This window comes from Xiphophorus maculatus, chromosome 4 (genome assembly GCF_002775205.1).
Source record: "Xiphophorus maculatus strain JP 163 A chromosome 4, X_maculatus-5.0-male, whole genome shotgun sequence".
Taxonomy (NCBI): Eukaryota; Metazoa; Chordata; class Actinopteri; order Cyprinodontiformes; family Poeciliidae; genus Xiphophorus; species Xiphophorus maculatus.
The window spans coordinates 21,778,828-21,802,390 of record NC_036446.1 but is presented as its reverse complement, the minus strand read 5'-3'; positions in this window follow the sequence as shown (position 1 = coordinate 21,802,390).

Below are 23,563 nucleotides of genomic sequence, written 5' to 3'. Positions count from 1 at the left end.
GTTCTCCTTTCTTTGCAGGGTGCAGACATAACCCAGAACAAAACCTTTGTAGTTTGTTACTAACAAGCTACAAATGGCACAATGCATAAATGCAAAGCATATAATCTGATAGGTAAACCATGAGAACCAATGCATCCTAAAACTGCATGAGCAATATAGCCTACAGAATAAGTCAAAATCTATGTTTGCAAGAGACAGATTTTGTTCAAAATGGTGCCATGGTAAAAAATGGTTCATCAACACTTAAAGTGTGTGATCATGTTGCATTAAAGTTGGTGCATTAAAGTTAAAATAATCCAAGGCCCTCTAAAAAAAGAACAATTCTGCATATCTGATTGCAAAACATCACAATACCACTAGTATAGGACTGCTATAAAGCCTTGAAACTGCAGATCACCCCACAAGTGATTTCATTTCCAGAGCCTCACAAGAGTAAACACTCATAATCATTGACCTGAAACCACCCTGGAACAACAAAGGCACTTCCTTTGCTTGCTTGTTCAGACTGCTCTATTGATCCCGACAAACAGCCCATCCAGAGTGTGTTGCAGTCATTCAAGACATCTCTCTTCTTATGTTAGTTCCAAGTTACCTCTATCAACAGATCCATGCTTTGCAACGCAGCGTAAACACTCCGCACAGTTCAGTGAGCGAAGCCGTAACAAGTCGCTGTTTGTTCAAGCAGAAGGTGGGGAGAAGTAAAGCGCAGAAGGAGGGAGGCAGGGAAGGAAGGAAGCGAGGGAGGCATTGATGATAAATCACCAGCGAGGACTTTGTGACGCTGACAGTATTACATCCTTGGACTGTTTCTCAGTAGGCAAGGTTAGACTGTCTATTGGTGGGCTGTAGCTCCCTCTGAGCCTGCAGGAAAGGCAAAATTAGGCAATTACAGGCAAATAAATCTTATATCCCTTGACAGGAGCTTTCAGAGTCTGAGTGTAAAATGGTGTTAGGATTCAGATGGAGTGCCTCTGTGCAGCAGGTCTTAGTGGGTAAAGTACATCATGCACATCTATGAAGAGAGGGTCTCTTTTGCTTCAAAGGCCAGGTGGGACTAATTTTCCATGCTGCAGCCTGGTAACAACATAAGAGTTTGAAAAGATATGAAAACTTATGCAACTCATAGTCACAGACAATGGATTCTGTGGTTTGATTTTATAAATGGACAGATTTGGCTTTTTTGGAGCCACTGGATGTCTCTGATATTAATATATCATCTGTTTACACCAAGTGAACCAACCTTTATGTATTATAAGTGATGAGCATCTTGACCAGGGGATGAAATGCCAAATTAATATGGAGCTGATTAAACTGGCTAGGAGCAGTGGTGCAGAAGTAACTGGAATGCATTTACAGACTGTATTTCTGGTCTTATTGAACAAATTTAGCACAAAACACCGTATATCAGACAATATTAGAATATTTCTAATATTTCTGTTTAAGCACTTTAAGTGTTAACAGCTTAATAGTTTTTTTAAGAGGGTTGCAGTCTAGGGCTATTTTTATTGTGGATTAATTACTCCTTACAAGTGCTTCTATAAATGTACTTAGTTACAATCCACCACTAGCTGAGATGGACCTACGAGGCAAGAGTTAAATGAACCGCATTTATAAAATGTCTGTAGGCTTAATGATCACTCCAAAGCCTTCACATGATACATCCTTTTCATAAACAAGTAGCACATTTTTCACACTCACACCAGTGAGCACATCAGTGGGAATGTGGAGTTCGGCAGCCTGGCCAGGAGGACTTCACCATGTGGACTGGAGGAGCAGCAACGCTCTTACTCTCCAGCTGATGGACAGACGCTTTATCTTTTAAGCACCAATTACATCAGTAAGTGTTACATGAGAAACAGAAATTGCACAAAATTACTTTCTACACAAAAGCATAAAACTTTTTCAACTCTGATCAGTGTCAATAGACTCTGAATCAAGCGTTAAATGGTCTTGAGGCACAGAAATTACTGAATATTACTGATAACCTCTTGATTCATTCCTCTTTTGTTTCCACATCAAAGCAATTGTTAATCCCCACTTTTTTTTGTTAATTTGCTTCATTAGGGATGTTTTAGTCCATCAAATCAGTATTATTGTTGATAACAGCTACAAGAGCTTCCTTAGTTCCTGCTCCTTATTTTTCAATTCAGAAAAACACCAAAAAGGGCACAGATCTCGTTAAAAATTCTCAACTGTACCAGAGGAAAGAACTTTTTAACGGTTTGCAGGATGTCAGCGCCAATAACCAGAGAAAAAGGTGTATGCATCATTTTCAACCCTTTTGGCAAAACCATATACACCAATCAGAGGACATGAATGTTGACCGGCAATGTATGGATGGTTCACAAACCACAAGTGATTTTCAAACTACATTGATCTCCTTGCTGTCTTCCCCATTGCAAATTGGCCTCAAGGCAAGTTTAGACTACTAATACTTGATGTGTTCGTTAAACTGCCTGCTTGGTTTCGCCCCTTGGTGAAGTTTGTTTTTCTAAATGTGAACTCAACAGCTGCACGAAGGTGCAGACTAAAACAACCAAACCAAAAAGTTTCTCTTACGCCAAGTCTTTCACATCAAGACGTGATTTCTATGAAGACCATAGTTGCATAAAGCTGGATGTATTTTAGGTGAAGTGTTGCTAGAATATTCTCAAACTAACTTGACCCAATGTTGAAACAAAGTATGCTGTCCAGAACTGGGGGGGAACAAAATATCAGTCAATATCAGCAAAACTGGACGGCAGAACAAAGTTAATTACTGTTTCTACCTGGTCCGGTTAGTGATTTTGTGCATTCATGTGAGCAAGTTAACTAATAATTATCTACTCTTCTAACTATATTTTCTCTAGTTCTGTTAAAAGTAAAAAAGTAAATTGGTGAATTAAACTGCATTGATGTGTACTGTCAATTGAAGTCACATGGTATTATTGTTTGCATCTCAATGTAGTGAGGTGGATTATTCATTTCCTGTTACCACGGTGTTGCCTCCTGTGACTATAAATTGCACCACATTATATCCTGCTGTTATGCATACTAGTGGATTATGTAGATATTATTTCACTGTTGGCCATTTGTTGTGAATAATGTCTGATGTATTTGTTACAAGTGTGTGCTGTTGCTTATTTAGCAGTTAAATTTACACAATTTATACTTACTGTTTTTATTTCCCTCTGTTCACAGACCACACATACAGATTCAAATATGCATTACTTTAAGTATTCATTTGAAATAGATGAACAATAAGCTGCTAAATGAATGGATTTGACAAATTTACGCAATTAGAAGAACTTTAGCCTCTCGTTCTTTGACTGAAGTCTTCTGCCCATATCAGCCACTTCAACCACTGCAAAGTTAATGTATGAGAGAAATTAAAGAGGTGTCAAGAAAATCAAACAGGAGAGAATGCTGCACTCTAAAAATCTTCAATTCCTAAAGATTCAGCACAGAACATATACATAGGCATCAAGCTAATGCCTATAAATATGTAAACATGCTAATATTTGAATCACACAAAATAGTTTTGAATCTAAAGTAAAACACATTAGTAAGCTTATCATTATTCAATAGAGTAAAACCAGTAAACAATTTTTTCGAAATTAATTTAAATAAAAACTGAAATGCTCTTAAAACACACATTGCATTGTTTTTTTTCCTTATTCAAATTTGTTCATATTTATTCCTTTTGAAATGTCTTACCAATATTTTATACATCAAACATGAGAGCAAATATTTTCTGCATTGAACAAGAATAGCACCATTCTAAAAACACAACTAAACAAACAGAATTTTTAAAAATGAATAAATAAAACAGATTTCTTCGGGTCCCACATATGGGGTCAGCATGAACTAAACAAGCTGTGTTTATTGAGAGATGACCCTCGTCTTGTAGGTCATAGCAGTCCGTCAGATAACCTTTGCCCAGACACTATGTGAGGCATTTCTTAATACTGTTCCCAATTATTAGAACTTACTTAGACTTGTTTGTCTGTTTAAATGTGTGAGTTATGAAGGAGACATGCTTTGATTAAACTAACACACCAGTTTGGATGCTGTACCAGTTGATATTCACCACAAGAAATCAGACCTCAATACTCCAGACTTCACTAGAGTACGAGCTGCAGCTGGAAATGGCAAAGATACATTTAATGATAGTGAAACACAGGTATAGTTAGTATTCATGAAGAGACACATCATTCAGTAGCCCATTCTGCCACAGAAGGACATGGCTGGCCAAACACAGCAGCTTGAGGTAAATGCACAGGGGTAGTTTATAATGTTTGGGAGCCATAAACATTCTGCCCTTGGCTCTTCCCAAGCAGACGGACCATGGAGAATTTTACTACTGTCATAAAGCATGTTCATCCTCTGCCTCTCCCTTTGCTTCCCCTCGGTTAGAACACACACAGAAGCATGCACATATCCAAACACGTCCGCACCACCCAATCCTTGTCATATTTCACACACACCTTGTGCATTAAAATGAAGAAGGTAAACATCTAAACAGACGGGCTCACTGCTCCCCTCCACTGTTTTACCCCCCTGTACTCACAACAGCAATGAAGGATGGGTTCTTTTGAACTCTGTATACAAAAGTAAGACTAGAATGGAAGATGGCACTTTAAAACTTTTGGGGAAAAAAGTTAATGCCTTCTTTTGAGAAATGGATGAAGAGCTTTTGCATTTTTTTAAGTTGTAACAAATAATCATAATACAATATCTTGTGACTAAGATATATTCCAATTTAGTTTACAAAAACAAGCAAATCATTTTTGGTAAAAGAGGCCAAGATAACAAAAACAGTGGGACTGTTACGACTGTAAAACAGAAGAAAAAGAAATACAATGAAAAAAATAACATCTGAAACTAAATCTTCAGCATGTATGATGTGTCTTCACACATTTGTCTTATTTGTATGCAATCTGGTGTTTCTCCTGTGATACTGTTGCAGGAAGAAAAAAAATTGCTTATTCTTCCAGGAGATAATGCTTTGAATGTTGTGGGAGTGTTTTGATTGTTGATTTTTGCAATCTGGCAGCAATTTTGAGAAATAAAATAATTATTTTTGACGGGGTTCAGCGATTTTCAATGTTTGTGTTGCTTTGATGAATGTAAAATGTTCTGCGGCTTCAATACTAGTGAACAGAGCTGGTTCTTGGTATAGGCCTCAAACACTGTTGTCTAGTTATATTTGTGCCACCGAAGTGAGCTCACAGTGAAGGTGATGTGAGCGCATTATGTGAACAAGCAATAATTTGTGGTGTGTGCTTTTAAATCTCACAGACTCTCACTGAATATGTGTTACTCAGCTCTGCCAAACTCTTGCTCTATCTGCTCAAGAGATGTTCACTCTCGACTCTGATGCTTGCAGTTTGACAAAGTGAATGTGAATGAACCACACTACCAGCCAATGACAGGCAGGTCTTTTTCTTCCGATCAGAGTATTCATTTAAAAACAACCAATCACAACCAGCAAATTAAAATACATAACCAAGTGGTGGGAATTACAAAGCAAAGTGGTAGGATTAATATATATATAAACATGAGATAATAGCAAAAAAAAGCTTGATATTTGTAGGGATATTTAGTTAGGCATGCAAAAATGCTTACTCACATTGGCTTTTCAGGTATTATTTTTGTATTTTTGAGCTAAAATTTTATGCAACAGTAATTGCACTATAGCTTTACAGAGATAAACCCAGTCAAAGTCGTTTATAATCTGTTTGCAGGGTGCGCTGGATAAGAAATATTATTTGGTAAATAGAATATGGTTTAATTACTTCTGATAAAAACAAACTTAATGGCATGAAATCCAAGGCCAAGTGAAGTATGAACCAGTTGAAATATGAAATGTGATTGCTTTTATGTAATAGACTTGCTATGTCCAACATAAAAGCCAATTGTGGCCAACGACGTTATGCTGTTCTTGTGTTTTCTATATCCTGCAACAGAACCATAAATTATACCGTTGCCAATAAAGTTGCTAAACTACTTGAATCCCCTTTATTCAACAGACATTATAGAAGTATATAGTTTAGTTTTAGTTATAGTTTTTACTCATTTTGTTAAAGATTTCTGGATTGCTGCCGGGAATTGAGTTAAGCAGAGTTAACAGGAAAGTGTGTTATATAGGACAAATAGTTAGACCCTCAGTATTTTCCCTTTATAAATCCTCAACTCCTCAGTTAGAAAGCTGAAATAAGCAGCCGGCGTGTGCCTGTTGCTAAGCAGCACCTGAAAAATTAAAAGGCAAGGCAAAAAACAAGGTCCAAATAACACTGATATCCAGAACAGGTGTACATACAATAAGTGTACTTGGAAATCATCTGTACTATAAATAATCAGTCCTTTGGGTTTGGCTCTGCTGCCCACCCTCCTAACACATCGATTTAAGTTATTCTCAGAAATCCCTCAGTCAGCTGGCTGTCGCCCGAGCAGCTGATCATGCTGCTTTTCATCCATTAAAAGTCTCCCAGATATAATAAAAAAGCTTCCCTAATATTTCTTGAAAACTTTAAAAATATCCACATTACACTCATCGTCACTCTGCATCAGTCAGTACTCTAAAGCTGCTTTGCATATACCCTGAACTGGTACCATGTATCAACGTATCAAGTAAGAGCAGCATAAGTACATCAAAAGAAACTTCAAACTATTAAATGACTCTTAAGTTATTAAAAAATATATTTTCCATTTTAATATATTAATTTTTTTTAGTCAGCCACACAGCAACATGCTCGTGACTACTAACATAAGGCCACAGTAACCACCTTGTTGCTTCCCAAATATCATGTTTGTTCAAGACGATTTCAGCAGAGTATCAAAAAAATAACTGCAAGAAAAAAACTCTTGCTTTTCCAATAAAAGGACACATTCATTCAGATAGAAACCCTTACAATTTTGGTACAAACTAAAATTATTTCCTTTTGCCTTACCAAGTCCTTAGAAAGCAGTTCAAACACAGCATGTGCTGCAGCAAGACCACCTGCTGGGAGCTTTAAAAGCCTGTACTGAGCCTTTAGTACATTTGAATGCAATCAGTCACAGCCATGACAATAATTTGGAAAATGAAAGCAGTTGATGGAAATAACTGTGATGATGGTAATGAATAGGTACGCGCAAGATATAATACAGAGAAAATATATGTACTTAACACACATTTGCTCTCAACACAGCCTTGAAGTGAATTACTGGATGCTCAGCCAGCACTCAGGGCTATAACTGCTTGATTGACATCTCATTCCAAGCCAGAAAAGTTGCTTCGAGGCTTCATTTTCAAGATAAAGTGCAGCCTTGATTCTTCCTTACTACAGATTAGTTTGTTATATTTTTCAACAAGTCCCTGAGAGTTACAGCATATACAGTAATAAAATCTGCTGGCAATTACGTTAAATCACTACTTCTCAGCTGTTTTTCTTTCAACCTTGTTCTCTACAGATGCTATGTAATAATTTTCTCATCTAACTGTTTGGATACAAGTGGTAAAAGACAACACTGTACATGGGCATGAGTCCAACAGCTCTCTTAGCCCTGATTTCTTTAGTTGCATTTTCAGAGAAGATATTAAAGCTTTGTTATTTTTATCATTCTGGGGTGAAATATCTTTTTCTTTTAGAGGTGTTGATAATTCTGTTCTCTATTTAAGCTGCAGCCTTACAAGGGGAACCCTGTATAGGTCAGTTTTTTAAAAAGCCCTGTAGAACTTTTTAATTGGACTGAGATCTGATGACTTTGAACATAAATGAGTAAAATGAAGCAATTGTCACAATTAAAAAGTCTATCTAAAATGCTCTAAACATCATTGTCACGCTAAAAGTAACCATTGGATGGATATTCCATGATCAACAACGTAGTCTTCAAGCATAATCAGTAGAGTAAAATATTTAAATCATGATTACTTAGCACCTAGAAGAGCGAGCAGCTGGAAAGGCATAGTTCAAGTTATTTTTATTTGCTAAAGCGTGATTCTGATTAGAGGTTATGACCAGCTGAGGTCATGACCACCTCCTGCTTAAAGCTGCAGTATATAACTTTTATAAAAAATGTGTTTTTCACATATTTGTTAAAACTATCACTATATCCTGGTAGTATATTAGAAGGATAATATGTCAGAAAATTAAGCTTTTTTTTTTTACCTCCTCCCAGTGCTACTTCTGCCATCTGAAGAAATGCAACATTTGTGGTCAGAAACAACCAATCAGAGCCAGGAGGAGGGTTTTTTGTTAGTTTTTTTTTTAACAAAAGTTACATGCTGCCTTTCTAATATAGCAGAGATCGGTTTTCCATCTTGTCAGAGCAGGCCAAAGGAAAAAGGAAGACTTGAATGGTGATAAACCAACTCTAGTTTAAAAATGTATATATATTCACATGAAATTGTAGCATTTTATGTGAATATTTTTTTACTAACACTTAAAACTACTACCAAGATTTCTTTGGACAATTATTTAAATACAAATGTATCTGCAACAATAAAACATATATCACAGTCAGTTATTCCTCGTGACGGACGGTGATCTGACGTGGTCTTTGTTGTAATTAACAATTTTGCTACTTAACATCTTAAAAGCTCCCACTTATGATTGTGTCCAGGACTGTCCACACCCTATTAATAGCCCCACCTTTGTGACTTTGCGACCCACGGAGCATCACAAAACTAGAGATGCATGTCAGTAGGATATAAGTACTGAAAAACCAGTATAGCTGTCCCTTTATGATTTGAGAGCTTAGATACTGCCAACTTTTTCTGTGAAACAGCTATCACTGCTTCTGTTGTGAAATCATGTCCACCCTGACAGTGCTTTGCAGAATTACAGGTTTAGACCTGTTTTAAAATTTCCCATTATCCAATTGTCTGTGTCCTTGCACAAACTGTATCGTCAATTTCTGCTTCTTTAATGACAGCGTTGTGGTCTCCAGCTGCCAGGGCTCCCTCTGCCTCATGGTTCTGCAGACCTTGGTCCCGGCAAATTTATTTGATAATTGAGTTAAATGAGATGTTTTGACCAGCATGAACCAATCTGAACAATGTATTTTCATCTCTGTAATCAGGTAGACACTTTTGGTTGAATAAACGTAGCTTATATATTCATTTCCTATGTTTCCAATATTTGTCAAGATGAAAACCAGAATTTGCTGTTCTTACGTGATCGGGTAACTCTGCCTCTGTGTCAGCGTGAAATTTATTCACTCTCCAGTTGACAAATGCATTTAAAGATGATATTACCTATGTAACCACTACTTAATTTAATTAGCAATAAATTCAGTAGGAAAGTTAATTTTGTTCTAGGGTCACACAGGAGGATGATAAGCATACAAGTTTTAACAACTCGAAGTTTATTTTTCTTTCCCCACAAAAAATAATAATCCAGGTAACACTAATTACCTTATTAAAATTAAGGTATAAAACTTAAATTGTCCACCCTTATAAAATAAATATCAAATTAATATTCAGAAATTTGAGGGTAGGTTTTCTAAACAGTAGCTTTAAAGCTTATTTCAACAAAGGAAATTACATATTCCAGTTAGTCCTTCAATATAACAGTTCAGTCAGTCAGTTCAGTCAGTGTGTCCGTTATGAAAATGTTCATGAACAAATAGTTTGTGGAATAAAAAAAAAGGATTAGAGGCCCCCTTTTTGTTCAATAAGCTTATCTGTTGTCCACGCAAAACATCCAGCTCCAGCAGCACCAGGCCCTCCGTCTCTCCAGGCTTCAGTCCGAGTCACAAAGATGGCGGCGGAACCCTCCTGCTTCTGGAACCACTGGCTCGTTCAGGTATCGGTCGTCCAAAAAAGAAAAAAAAAAAAAAAACAGTGAGACACTTTAAACTCCGGTTGGTTTTTTTCCAGTTCGAAAAACACTGAGCAACGTTAGCTCCAGCTAGGTAGCCATTCTGCGTAAGTAAGCAGCTGAAAATAAAACAACAGACTCACCGGAGAACTCTCAGAACAGAATGTACATTATCCAGTTCAAAATAAACAGATTTCTTTAATATCACAGCAGCACTTATGCGTAGTAACTTCTCTATTTCTGCTGAAATGTGCTTAGTCTGCCATTTCTTTTTCTTCTCCCTCTCTTTACTCTTCTTCTCGTACCGACACAGGAGGAATGTGGGTCTAGTGCCCTCTACAGGACATTCTAAGAACTAACAAAACAAACACATTAAACATACAGACAGATCAACATAGTTTATGGGGGTTACATATATATTTTTATATTTTGACATTAAAAATGAACATTCTTGGGTGATTTTTGCCACACCAGAGAACAGAGAGTCAAGTTAATGGGCTAATCGACCGTTAAGGGCTTTAGTGAATGGTCACATTTGATATGATATCCACAACTTGAATTCACTCTCTTCACAATGAGCTGCCATCTCAGCACTACAGAAATAATTCAATCTGAATATTCAAATATGCGCATCAAGAAGATAGTTGCAGTACAGAAAACAAATGACTGTAAAGGCAAGATCCTTCAATCCCTTTCTTCCTGCTGTGATTTTCTTCTTTTCAACACGGCTCAGTTTGAAGAAATATTGCTTTTCTGATATTGCAGAAAGTGTGACCCTACTCTCAAATGCACACTCTCACCCACGCTGAACAAGAAATGGCACACACACACATCCTTTCTCTCTCACTTTGCCTGGATGATTACAGATGTCTCACTGTAATGTCAGTTATATGCAGCCTGTTCTCATTGAGCTCCCCATCTAAATCCAAAATCCATTATTAGAATCATTTTATCATTGGTCATAATAGGAGTACATCAGAGACCGCCACATTACTGGGATTTAATAAATGACTGCAACAATAAACGTTGCTTGATGGGGTATGATTGTGGTTGTCATATTCTTGCCCGCCAAAAAGCATTTGCGTGGCGGTGACATGGTTTCTGTCTTTTTACTGAAACTGAAGGAACAAGTCTGAATGAAGACTGATGTTTCTGTGTTTGTGGTGAAAATGTTGCTGAAACCAAAGTTGAGTGCAGCCAGAATGTCCGTAATGACTCCTGACAGCACAGAAAATCACAGACATATTCAGCAAGAGTGGGCAAACGGTGGTTTTCAGAAAATTTTCTGCAGCTTTGTCACAATTAGCAACCTTTTTACGCACATTCATTGGGTTTTGTTATAAAAATGCACCAGGGCTATACTTAAAGAGGCAGTATTTTACAATTTTCAGGCATATAGTGCCATTTTATAGCACAATCAAGTTACTATGTTAACTGCAGTGTAATGTAAAAATGCTGAATTAAAAATAACTTAAAAGACACAATTTAATGCCTTGAAACTGGGTCTCTGTCTCTTTAAGAAGCTCCTGCTCGTTCCTATACTGCCTTCAACACACAAGAATTAAGCCTCTAAGATCATTTTTACCAGTGTTTCACTGAGAAGTAGTTTGTATGATGAGCTCAGCAGACATGCAGTTCCACCAGGTGTTTGCTAATCCCCTTGCTCTAGCACTTTTGTAGAAGAAGTTGTGCTGTAAAGGCAACACAACAGCTTGGTGGGGGCAAGCATTCAGATACCATGAATGGTTGCCACAGGAGATTCAAGGATTCCTTAAACATGCATGAACGTATCAAGGCAACACTCATCAAAAACAATACAAGTATGTTTTTGAGGAGGGAATAACATTAAAGCATGACGTGAAGCTATATAGAAAGTCAATTTTATATAATGCTGCCCCTGTAAAGTAATCCTGGGCATCTGTTGACCTACCTTAGAAAAACTGACAGACCCAAAGTTCACATCATAACAAGTACAACTGCTTAAACAAGGTTGCACAGTTATTATGGCTTAGACCGTTCCTTGTATTATTCATAACCAGATAAAGTGTGGCACAGCTCTTGTCATATCTCACCTGCGCTGCCTATTTATGCTACAGTGTCAACGAGAAGTAAATTCCCATAAAGCTTATCTTCCTCTACATTATACGTAATGATTAAAAGGGGCTGTGCAGGATGTGCAGCAGACTCTGATAAACATGATCAATTCACTGAAACGACTCAGCTGTTGAGTGCATTTTAAGACTATCAAGGGTTTATGTTCGGTCCCATTATACGCTGAGTTCGCTGTTAGTGATTTGACCTTCAGTTCCTCTGTCGTGAGCTAGGGATGCAGAGTAAAAGTGACATCTAGCTGGCACCCTGTGACAGCTGATGAGGAGGAGGTTTAGACAAGTGCATGGGAAAGAGAAATTAAACCGGGAGAGCCCAGAATGTGATTGACAGATCCTCAGCTCCCAAGGTTTCCTGTTATTCCTCAACGCTCATCTCCTCCCCTTGTTGTTTTCTGTCGTCTGACAGTTAACTTCACAACAGGAAGCTTTTTACTGAAGAGCCCGATTAGATTTCCTATTTTACAGTCCAATGCTCTGTTTATGTGAAACATATAGTATGTTGATAAAAGCAGTCAACCATGGAGAAGACATTTCTTAGTATTCAGACCAAAGATTGCTTTGGGATGGGAGATCAGGTTAAGTTCAATTTTCTGTGTTTTTTTTATCTTGTCCTTGGTTTTACAGAAGATAAAAAGAAACTATTGTGGTGTCATGTTTTGCAGTGCAGAGGGAAATGACTGTAGTCTTCAGAACAAACAGCGCCTTATTTTGGAAAACTTTGCACACCTAATTGAAATTCAGCAGGCTTCATTGTGATTTATTTAGTAACAGCTGGTCACCGACAGCAATGTAGTGCTGAATTAAATCTCTTAAATCTCTTTCATTCCTTTATAACCCACAAAGTATATTTGTATCTGCCTAATTTACAGCCAAGATTCATCACCATGAAAGCGCCACACACAAAGCAAACCATACCCTGAATCTGCAAAAAGCCAGAAAATCCACCTGAAGATTGTATCTTTACTTCACCTTTTGTTAAAAGCTTGAGACTTTTTCTGTCATCAAATAGTTGTGTTTGTGTTGCATCATGCATCTCTTCTACATTTCTAATATTATGTGTGAGGCTCTTAAGTACAATAGGCAAGAAATATCAATCTGCATGGTATAATAAGGGATTTGCATGTTATATTAAGTCAGAGCAAGTTCATCTTTTTTAATAAATCAATTAGTTGCGGATTACTTCCTGTTACTGCAGAACATGACTTGGCACAGCAAAATCCGCAGAGGCATCAAAGTGGCTTTCTCAAAATTACAGTAATTCAGAAAGACAGTTAGTGAAGTGATTGACTTGTTCACTTTTTAAGAGCACCCGTAGAGTACCTCTAGATGTGCAGTTTTGGCCAAAAAAGTACTTCTTAAAAGCGCAATTGACAGGAAATGGGAACTCAAAGGAGGGTACACAAGCCCCCCAAACTGGACCTTTAACAAATTGAAAGGAAAAAGACAAGTCGAAGTGTGTGTATGGCAAAAAATATTAGTCCAGAGCTGAAGGTCCACTGGGAAATCATATCACTTAGTTATTGGACATTTCTTCATCTACCAAGGACAAAATGTCATCCACTTCAGACAGAGTGAGTATAAAATGCGCTTTCTGTCTCTGGTCAGCAACGGGTTCTCTTGCTGCATCACAAATGGTATCTGCAGTTGTACAGACTTGAGAAGTATCAGCCTGCCGGTCGATATGCAGAAGTCCTGGAAGTAAAACTCCACCGATTTTATTTTAAATGAAACAAACTATGAAAAATATTTTCCACGTAACGAAGCATTGCACTTTTTAGTGTGTTTTCAATCTATAAATTTAATCATTTTCCAATTGACTAAATCAACAAGTATTTATTTAAAGTGTTGCAAAGTGAAAGTTCAAAACTTCCTGTGTGAATAACCTGATAGAAAAAGAGATAAAAAGAATTTTAAAAAAAAGAAATCTAATATACAGTATATATTATATAATTAGAACTGACGTTGATTACACGTTCCTGGGAGTTTGCAAAACCCAAATCCTATTTTTAAACTTGTGCTGTTATTCTTAGACTTGGGCACAACAGATCGAATTGAAAAAGAAATTTTAAAAAAGCCTGACTAACATAGTATTTATTTGAATTTCCTATCATTTGTCTTCTTGATGTCCAAAAAAGTACTACTTTTTCCTTGTCTTTCTTTCGATGGCCTTTTGTTTTCAAATTTGCACTAAAGGAAATGATAGACAGACAGACAGACAGACAGACAAACAACAGATAGATAGATAGATAGATAGATAGATAGATAGATAGATAGATAGATAGATAGATAGATAGATAGATAGATAGATAGATAGATAGATAGATAGATAGATAGATAGATAGATAGATAGATAGATAGATAGATAGATAGATAGATAGATAGATAGATAGATAGATAGATAGATAGATAGATAGATAGATAGATAGATAGATAGATAGATAGATAGAGATCATCATGTCGCCATGGAGCTGCTGATCTTTGCTGTGTAACGTGTGAAACAGTCTGTGTAACAACATTGGAATACTACACAGTAGTTCCACTTACAAAAAATGTGAAAAAAATTATTTCTAATACAGTTTTCCTTTTCCAGTTTTCCATTTTTGAGTGAGTTATTGAAATAATTCAACTTTTCAATTATATTTCAATTTATCAGTTTACACAAGCTGTAGATGGAGTGTTATGCAGTTAATTTCTGTTCATTCACCTCACTAATATACCTGCACATATGCAACATTAAGAAAGCTGACAAGAAGAGGGACTAGCCTGACATAACAGCTTTGGAGAAAATAGCCTAGGCAGGTAAAAATGTCTCTAAAAAAGAAGTGACAACACTGATTGAATTAAAATACAGCATTAAGAAAGATGTAGAATGCAACTTTAAGAAAGCTGACTAAGAGAGGAACTAACCCTAACATAACAGCTTTGGAGAAAATAGCTTATGCAAGTAAAATACATGTATCTAAAAAAAATTAGGAACAACACTGACTGAAAAAACTGAGATGGATGCAAAATGGCTTCCTGACAGGTATGAAATGGATGAAACAATGGTCAAAAAGATTAATTGCTTAAATTCAGAAGAGTCCTGATTTGATTTGTTCAATAAAAGTATGGCGAAGTTCATCAATCAAAATCCTCATTTTCTCAGAGACTTTCTGTTTGAATACATTGGTTTTGTGTGGTGTAGAGCTTGTTTATTTTTGAAGAGGAAAATATATAAAACCATCTCGAAATTTGATCAACATTAAGAAACAAAAGCTTTGTGCTGCCAAGACACAGTTCAAGTGAGATCTGAAATGAAACAGCTGAATAAGTGTATTCATCACGAGCTTATTCCTGCAATTAAAACGGTGGTTGCTACAATGAGCAAATTGGCACCAACATGAAGATCTTAATTTTTTTTACTATTAGTACTTTTGTAGTAACATCATGGATAAATAAAAAATCATAGTTTTTTAATTCATCTAAAAGAGAAGGATGATGAAAACCACGACTGAATTCCGGTGAGAATATTACTTTGTAAAGTCATGTCATTTGGATTGAACAGTACATTTGTTTCTTTTCTTTTTTCCTAACTGTACATAGTGCCATCTGATAAGATAAATATTTGCATTACATTTTCAGATATTCCATCCTCTATGAAGACAGGATAGTCTCAGGTAAAGTTTGAAGTCAGTCATTTACCATTTTGAGGTGATGGAAACATTTTTCTATTTATTTTCCCATATCTGAGATTTCAACTGTGTGTGTGGCTGTTTAAGAAATTAAGCGGAATTGAATTTTAGTCTTTTTTTGGTCAAGTCGGAGAGCAACATAGGGCAACTACAGAGTTGCAGACTTAAAGGTGAGTGAAATGATTTATTGTAATGACTGGAGGAGAAAAAAAACAAAATGTCATGACTATTAAAGTGAGAATTAAAACAGTTTCCACATTGTCCCCAAAAATGCCCTTTAAGTAAAAGTACGAAAACAGTTTTCCTTTTTGTTTTATTTCAGGCAGAAGGATAAAACTCTGCAGTTCACAGAAGTGGACACGGACTACTGCACTATCTGGTGTGAAAGGATGGGAACCAGCTTTGAACTGCCACTTTTCAGCGGGAACATGAAGAGGTGCTGCTCTGGAAATATTGCAAAAGTCAATTCGGAATCAGCATATGACATAACATCCATGTTATTAGACTCTGGGAGGAGTACCAAAAGAATCAGGAGAAAAGCTCCAGTGGGAGGGATTAATAGAGGCAGTATGTCACTCTATCCATGGTGGCACCACAAGGTTAAAAAATGATAACTTCTACCTTGAACAAGTTTCCTTTCTTTAAAGTAGAGTTTGTGATCAGAAAAAGCCTTCCTCTAGTTCTGAAGACAAACAGGGGGCAAAGGAGGGGCTTGCCCAGATCATCATTCATGCAAAGGCTGCACAGATAAATCGTGCAAAACTACACACAGAAAACATATGAGGACCTTCTTGCTGTGCTCACCGCTACACTGTGCAGCTCTGTGTGTTATTGCTTATTTCATGTCAAAGTCTTCTAAAAGAGAGCTTGACAGACAGAGCAGTGCAGCAAATAGCTGTGATAAACAATGATTGACTGCTGACAGCTTTACATGTAGTTATTTGTTCAGCACATGATGGATGTTAGATGTCTGCTCAGTTCTTCAAAATAACACGAGTGCTTCAGGAGGTATTTTATATTGTGGTATTATTGTTATTATTAGTGTTACTGAAACCCTTCTAAAACAAGTTGCTGCATATCTTGAAGAATCACCAGCTTTATCAGAAGAGGACACAATCAGCTCTGGCAGACGAACACGATACAGCCAACCCCAAAGGAGCCCACAGGTCAGGCTCTTTCTGTCTGCTCCAACTTCTCTCCCCTTGTTCATCCTTTTTATTTCCTCTTCAGCACACGTTCGCCGGTCACACTTCTCAGACTTGCTTCTTGTCTTGTCTTTTCATGTTCCAGATGTTTCTCCTCTAAGCTGCAATTATTCATCACATTATTCAGCGTAAAGACATAACCTGGATGAAATCTGATAAAATATGGCAACGCATTCCAATATAAATCAGATGTGCTTTTAACATATACAAGATTGAAAATGAGGAAGGTATAAACGCCATTTATTAATATGCTTCAGCGGGGGGTTGTGCACAAGAAGGCGAGGAAGCTTTTTCACGACTTCGGAGAAAAACATGTGGTCCCGTTGTTTTTCAAATGAGAAAACCAAAGGTGCAGGTAAAGCAGTCGCATGCCCAGCAATGGCAGGAAAGCATGAAAGTACACATTAACACCGGCTTAGACAACAACCACATTTCAAGATAAGAGCATATAAATAAAACCAAGCACCTCTATAAGAGCAATCTAAAACGCATCATAAAACTGAGCAATAAAAACAGCAACATCAAAACAAAGATATAAATACAGGTAAACAAATAAAATCAGTATTTTGGCCGAGTGACAGATGCACTTGCAACTAAATCTGCACATTAGTGCATCGGGGTGTGTGTGTGTGTGTGTGTGTGTGTGTGTGTGTGTGTGTGGGCGTGTGTCTGTGTGGATGATGACATCACTTCTGTGCAGGTGTGGTGGTTTTTTTATTTTTTCTCCCAACATGCATAGTGAGACTCCCTATTTGGCCCGCCACAAAGACCTTCACACTTCAAAGGCGTGGGGTATGGATCAAACGCAGCAGTTGCAGGTAGTACACAGCAGTCTCTGCGTGGCTCTGCTCCCTTCATCTGTGGCCCTTTTCATGTCCGTGCCTCCAGAAGCCACATTTCGCTGCAACACTTGAATCTTAATGTGGATTAATGAGCTCAAATCAAATGAAATTGCAGTTCAAATAAATGAGATGTTGGAACCAGATCCTAAAGCAATACTTGACCACGTGTCTTAAATAAAATAAATCCATTTGATTTCGAGGCTTGAGTTGGATAAAGTGTGTGAAAACTCGGCGGACCTTCAAAGCTGGCAGGCTTTTTAGAACAGTCTCCTGTGCAGCTGCAGCAGTGCCTGTTCACTCCAGCCACCCCAAATCAGTTTGCTTCACATCAGAGGAAAACATTTTTTTATCAACGATGATGAGATATTTGCACATCACTTGAAAATGTTGCATGAAAATGTAATTCGAATGACACATTCTATTATCTTAAGACCTAAAATAAACCCCTGCATTCAGGAGGTCTGTTGCATTGAAAAAGTCTGTTGTTCTGCTATGAAAGTCATGCAGTCCTTCAACTTTATTCTTCAAGTCGGACTCGTGTCCCCCTGGGACCTGAAGGTCGCAGGCTGCAGGGTGACCGTCCCCTCTGGCTTCTTTTTTTTCTTGCTCCTGTCTCATCACTTCACCCGTGGGACTCAGAGAAAGGTGAAGGAGGGTCACTAAACCTTAAACGCATGGTCAACTCTGTGCTTGTGCTTTTATATCAAAATCTACATTCTCACTGAGCTTAGGTTTTCAATGCAGATGCAACTCTTGTGCCAAAGTCTTGAGTCATTTGTCATTTCTTTACTTTCTGCAACCAATGAGTGGGAGTTTTTTTTTTTTTATCTTTTAATACAACTCTTCAGGTTTTCTGAAGGTCTTTCAGAGCTTTTGTATGAGCCGTGGAGTCTTTTCACCTATTTCAATAACAGAAGCTTAGAAATCTGTTTTTATGACTTTATCTCGATATTAATGCAGTGGTTCTGGAAAGTGTATACGCTCCTGTTAAACTGGCTTTTGTCATTTAAAAAAAAATAAACCATGATAAACAATTTCAAATAATTTGCTATACATAATGTCGCTGTCACTCTGCACAATTTAACAGAAAAGCAAATCATTACAAATAAGGTGTGCACACTCTCATATCAGAATGTTACATCTTGACTTTGTAATATTTGCTGTCTCTACCTCACAAAACTTCTCCAAATCTCTCATATAGAGAGAACATGTTTTGCCCACAGACTATTCAAGTGAGCAACCACAGTTTCTCTGTTAGATTTGGTTCAGGACACCGTTGCAAAACTTTAATAGCTTTCTTAAGGGGGATTGCTATTGATATACTATTTCCTCTATGTGATGCTGAAAGTTTAAATATGTCTTTATCTTCAACTTTTTAGCAGACACCTAAAGATTTTGGATCAAACCCGACTGATATTTGGAACTGTTTAGTATTTTCTCCACTTGGTCATAAATCTCAGCTCCATCTAAAATGAACCCTGAGGCAGAAATGCTGCCCCCACCATGTTTCATTGTTAGTTTTGTTGGTGAGAAAGAAAAGCTTTCATCACATTATGAGACTTTCTCCATCAGGATCTTTAGAGACTTTATCCAGGCCTGATGGTTTTCTTTGGAAGAAAATTCTTGCAACCCAAAACCTTAATCTAAAGCAGGGGTCTCAAACTCCAGTCCTCGAGGGCCGCAGTCCTGCAACTTTTAGATGTGCCTCTGCTGCACCACACCTGAACAGAATAATTAGGTCATTAAGGCTCTGGAAAACTGATCTACACAAGGAGGAGGTCATTAAGTCATTTCATTCCAGTGTTTTGTACCTGTAGCACATCTAAAAACTGCAGGACTGCGGCCCTCGAGGACTGGAGTTTGAGACCCCTGATCTAAAGACTGCTGTCATGCACACACAACAGAATCTGAATAAACTATATGAATGTATGAATATGTAAATGGTGTAAATGTTTAAAAGTAAAGCAGGAAATTTATTTCAACTATAATGAAATGGCAGGTGTGAACTCAAGTACACTGTACGATGAAAGTGAATCAGTAGGTGCCTCAATAAAGCATCAGTTTCAGTTTGAGTACATCCATGAAACAACTTTAAAAGTTTAGAAAGCCTGCAAAGTATATGGAAGTTAGGAACAGTTTAAACACTTATATAGCACAGGAGAAATGGGATGATGGATGAAGCAGCACCATTATTGACTGAAATAAACTCTATAACAACCAAAGATTTTCAAATTTTCTTCTTGATTTAATAACTTATTATTTTCTTGAACAGATTCTGCCTTAAATCTGTGAAATGCAATATTGTGTAAAAAATTACATTGATTTTCTAAGTTTAATTTCTTTATCCTATTTTTTCACTGTGCTTACTTTGATTATACAATTGTGTTCTGTAATAAGATGGCTGAATTCATGTATTTATAAACGAGAACATTAATCATTGTGAACCTGATGATATTCATAAACCTATCCTCCCAACCCAGCAGATTCCTCCAGATGCATCTCCCCCGATTCTGTCTCTGTCTTATTAAAGTTCTAATGGAAAGTGATTGATGACAAAATTTCCTTGTGATTAAAAAGAGCTGTGACAGAAATAGTTATGTTGCAGGAAGAGCGTGCAGAAATGTCACCGTGACGTCGTTAATGGGTTCTTTTCAAATCACCTCAGAGATTTACAGGATTGCAAATAATTTAATATGCCAGGCCAGTAACGTTGTTGTAATAAGCCATCTAAAACAATTTATTGGATGTACCCTCACAATAAATCATGAGGGTCATGCATGTTTTATGAACAATCAGTCAAGCTCAAGCATCAGCAGGCTGGATAATGATGAACTATTGAGAGCAATGGGCTTATTTAAGTTCAGAGATGGAGTAGGACAAATATCATTCTCAACGGGCGATCCTTAAAAGCTGCTTTTTAGTTTTTATGAAGGCGTCTGTTTCCTGGCTTCTATCCATCTGTCTATGACAGTGCAGAGTGACAGTGCATTTCAATGAGTCTCTCTCTTATAAATATTCACTGCTCTCGCTGACATTTTTTTATTTTTCTATTTCACCCCAGACAGTTTTACCTATACAGATGGTGGAGAGGGTATGAGTCCCTTCATGGTCTGTCATGGATTATTAAAAAGTTACAAAGGAAAGTTTTCTAAGCCATGCCTGACTGTACTAAAGCTCCTTTGGGTTAAATGCAACTGTCACAAGCTGTACGATTGATGAAAATATTACAATTCTTACTTGTTGATTTTGACATGTCTTGGGGGGGGGAACAGAACAATCAAACCAAACATCAAGGAGATTATATATATATATATATATATATATATATATATATATATATATATATATATATATATGCATATATAAGGGTCCTTGAGCTGGTGTGTGAAGTTGAAAGGTTCCGGCAAAAATAGTTGGACTCACCTGGATGCATGGCTCTGACTCTGAAACCAGTCACCTTGAGAGGAGTTGGACATGCTTTGACTCTGGAGTTGTCCCTGTTGAGAGGAACTGGGCAGGAGTGGGCCCCCCATTATGGGGGGTAACAAGACTGCGGGGACATTGGGCTTTACCCCAGTGAATCAGAGGGTAACCACCCTCTGCCTGCATTATGGGTTAGTCTGTTATCCGAGTGATGTCTTGTTATTGGTCTTCTGTTCCTGTCATTAATTGTCCATAGCAGACACCATGTTAAAGCATAAGGATGTAAATATCTGCTTTTGTCATCAGGACATCGTAGGCCACATTTTGATGATGAACTTTTCTGCTATGGGGTAGAGGTCCCATCCAAAGTGGGGGTATTAAAGTATCTCAGGGTCTTGTTCCTTGTTCATGAATGTGGGCAAAATGAAGTGTAAGTTCGCTCTTCAGATTTTTGCTATTTCCACAGTGCAGTCTATCAACCTACCTATGGTCATGAGCTTTGGGTAACAACACAATGAAAAACTTTTTTCTGCAGTTTTACAGAAAAATGATTATGGAAACAAGTAGCAAAAATTGTGGAAACACGTAGCAAAAAATTTTCTCCGCAGGGTGTCTGGACTCTTGCTTACAGTTAGGGTGAGAAGCTGTATCATCTGGGAGGAGCTCAAAGAAGAGCCAGTACTTTTCCACATCAAGAGGAGCCATTTGAGGTGAACTCTCTGCTTACGCTGCTGCTCCTGTGACCCAACCTTGGAAAAGCAAAAGATAATGGATGGATGGATGTTTGAACCAGAGCATTAGCCAAAAACGGTATATGGATTGCTTTTCTAGTCATGCTAAAATCACTTTGAGCACTTCTCAACTTATGATAATACGTATCAGTGTATGTTCTCGCATGAATGGTGGCCTGAGTAAGAATCTCCTTCAGCCATGTCCTACCAGTAATATAAAAGGAAATCATCTGAGATTCTGGGTAGGATGAAATTCTGTGTGCATTTCCTCACAAAGCAAGTCAGCTACTCTCCGCATTGTCAGCGGACAGCAGGAAGAGCTCCTAATTAATGGCATAAAAGCAATAAAAATGTTGGTAAGCATGCAGCTAACATATAAGTTAATGTTTTGTATCTTTGCTTCCCTTTCTAATCCTGGTTGCTAAGTTGGACAGCTGGGTAGAAGGCGGTAGTCACAGGTAGATTTAGCACATGTAGTGTTGTTTCTCTGAGGCAAAAACTGGAAAAGAGCCAAACTCTATTTTTGTGGAGATTTCCAGTTATTCTTAACATTTACAAAGTAATGGAAGGCACTGGTTTAGCATTTTGCCGTGACAGACCTGCACAATCTGCCTTCAGGTTTCTTCAGTAAGTTTTGTCCAAAAGCCCTTAAGTCTGTGTAATTGGAGGATTTGGCAACTTAGCTTGCCTGGATGTCAGCAGACACATGATTTTTAAAATCTTGGTTTTACCAGCACAGATATTTAAAAGTAGGTTCTGTTGATACTAGAACAACCTGACGGATGGTAAGAGGGTGGCTGGAAGCTCTTGACTTACAGTCTTGTTTTGTTTTGTTTTTTTAACATAGTTCAAATGTGTGCATGTGTACTCGAAATAGGTTCTGAACAGCCAAAGTAATTTATATCTGGATTAATGTTGGATCTGTTTATTTTAAATTTGAAATTGCCCAGCTGGCTCAAACCAACATTTCAACAAAAATGTTTCAGCAAACTTGTCCACAAACGCACATAATGATGACTTGAGTTTATCAAAGGTGCAGCTAGAAAATTAGACATAAATTCTAGAGTAAAAACCAGGTTCTTGATTTTCCCTTTAAATCATAGGATGCTGGTGTGAAATTACATTTGTCTAGACCTGCACTTTGGCAATAAGAGGAAGGCAAAGAACATTGTATTCTCCAATTGCCATGCATGTATGCATAGTTCATATGATCATCTGACGTCAACAGCACAGGATCGGCAGTACCTGGCAAGAACCTTTTCACATTTTGTGACATTACATCTTCAAACTTCAGTGTATTTTGTTGGGATTTTATGTGGTGGATCAACACAAAGTAGTGCACATAGAGAGGTGAAAAGAAGATAGCACATTGTTTTAGTAACCCTGTTTTCAGTTTGTGTAAAGTAAAATCTGAAATTTGTGGTGTGCTTTGGTTTTCAGCATCCTCGATTAAATACTTTGTAGGAACAGTTCATACTGCAATTACATCTGTGGTAAGATATACACATTTAGAAACTTTTTTTCCTGAGATTCCAGTTCTTCAAAATAACTCAAGCTCATAGCACAGATGGAGAACTTTTAAGCCTTGCCACAAATTCCCATTTGGATTTCTGTCTGGACTTTGACCAGGCCACTCAGATGCATGCAACCATTCCATTATAGCGCTGTGTGTTTTGGTGTTATTTGCTGGAGTGTGAGCCTCCACCTATGTCTCAAATTATGCCATGAGTCACTATGAGGATAGTGTGTTCAGCGTGATATGCAGGATTAGGTGTCATAATAAAGGTTTTGCTAT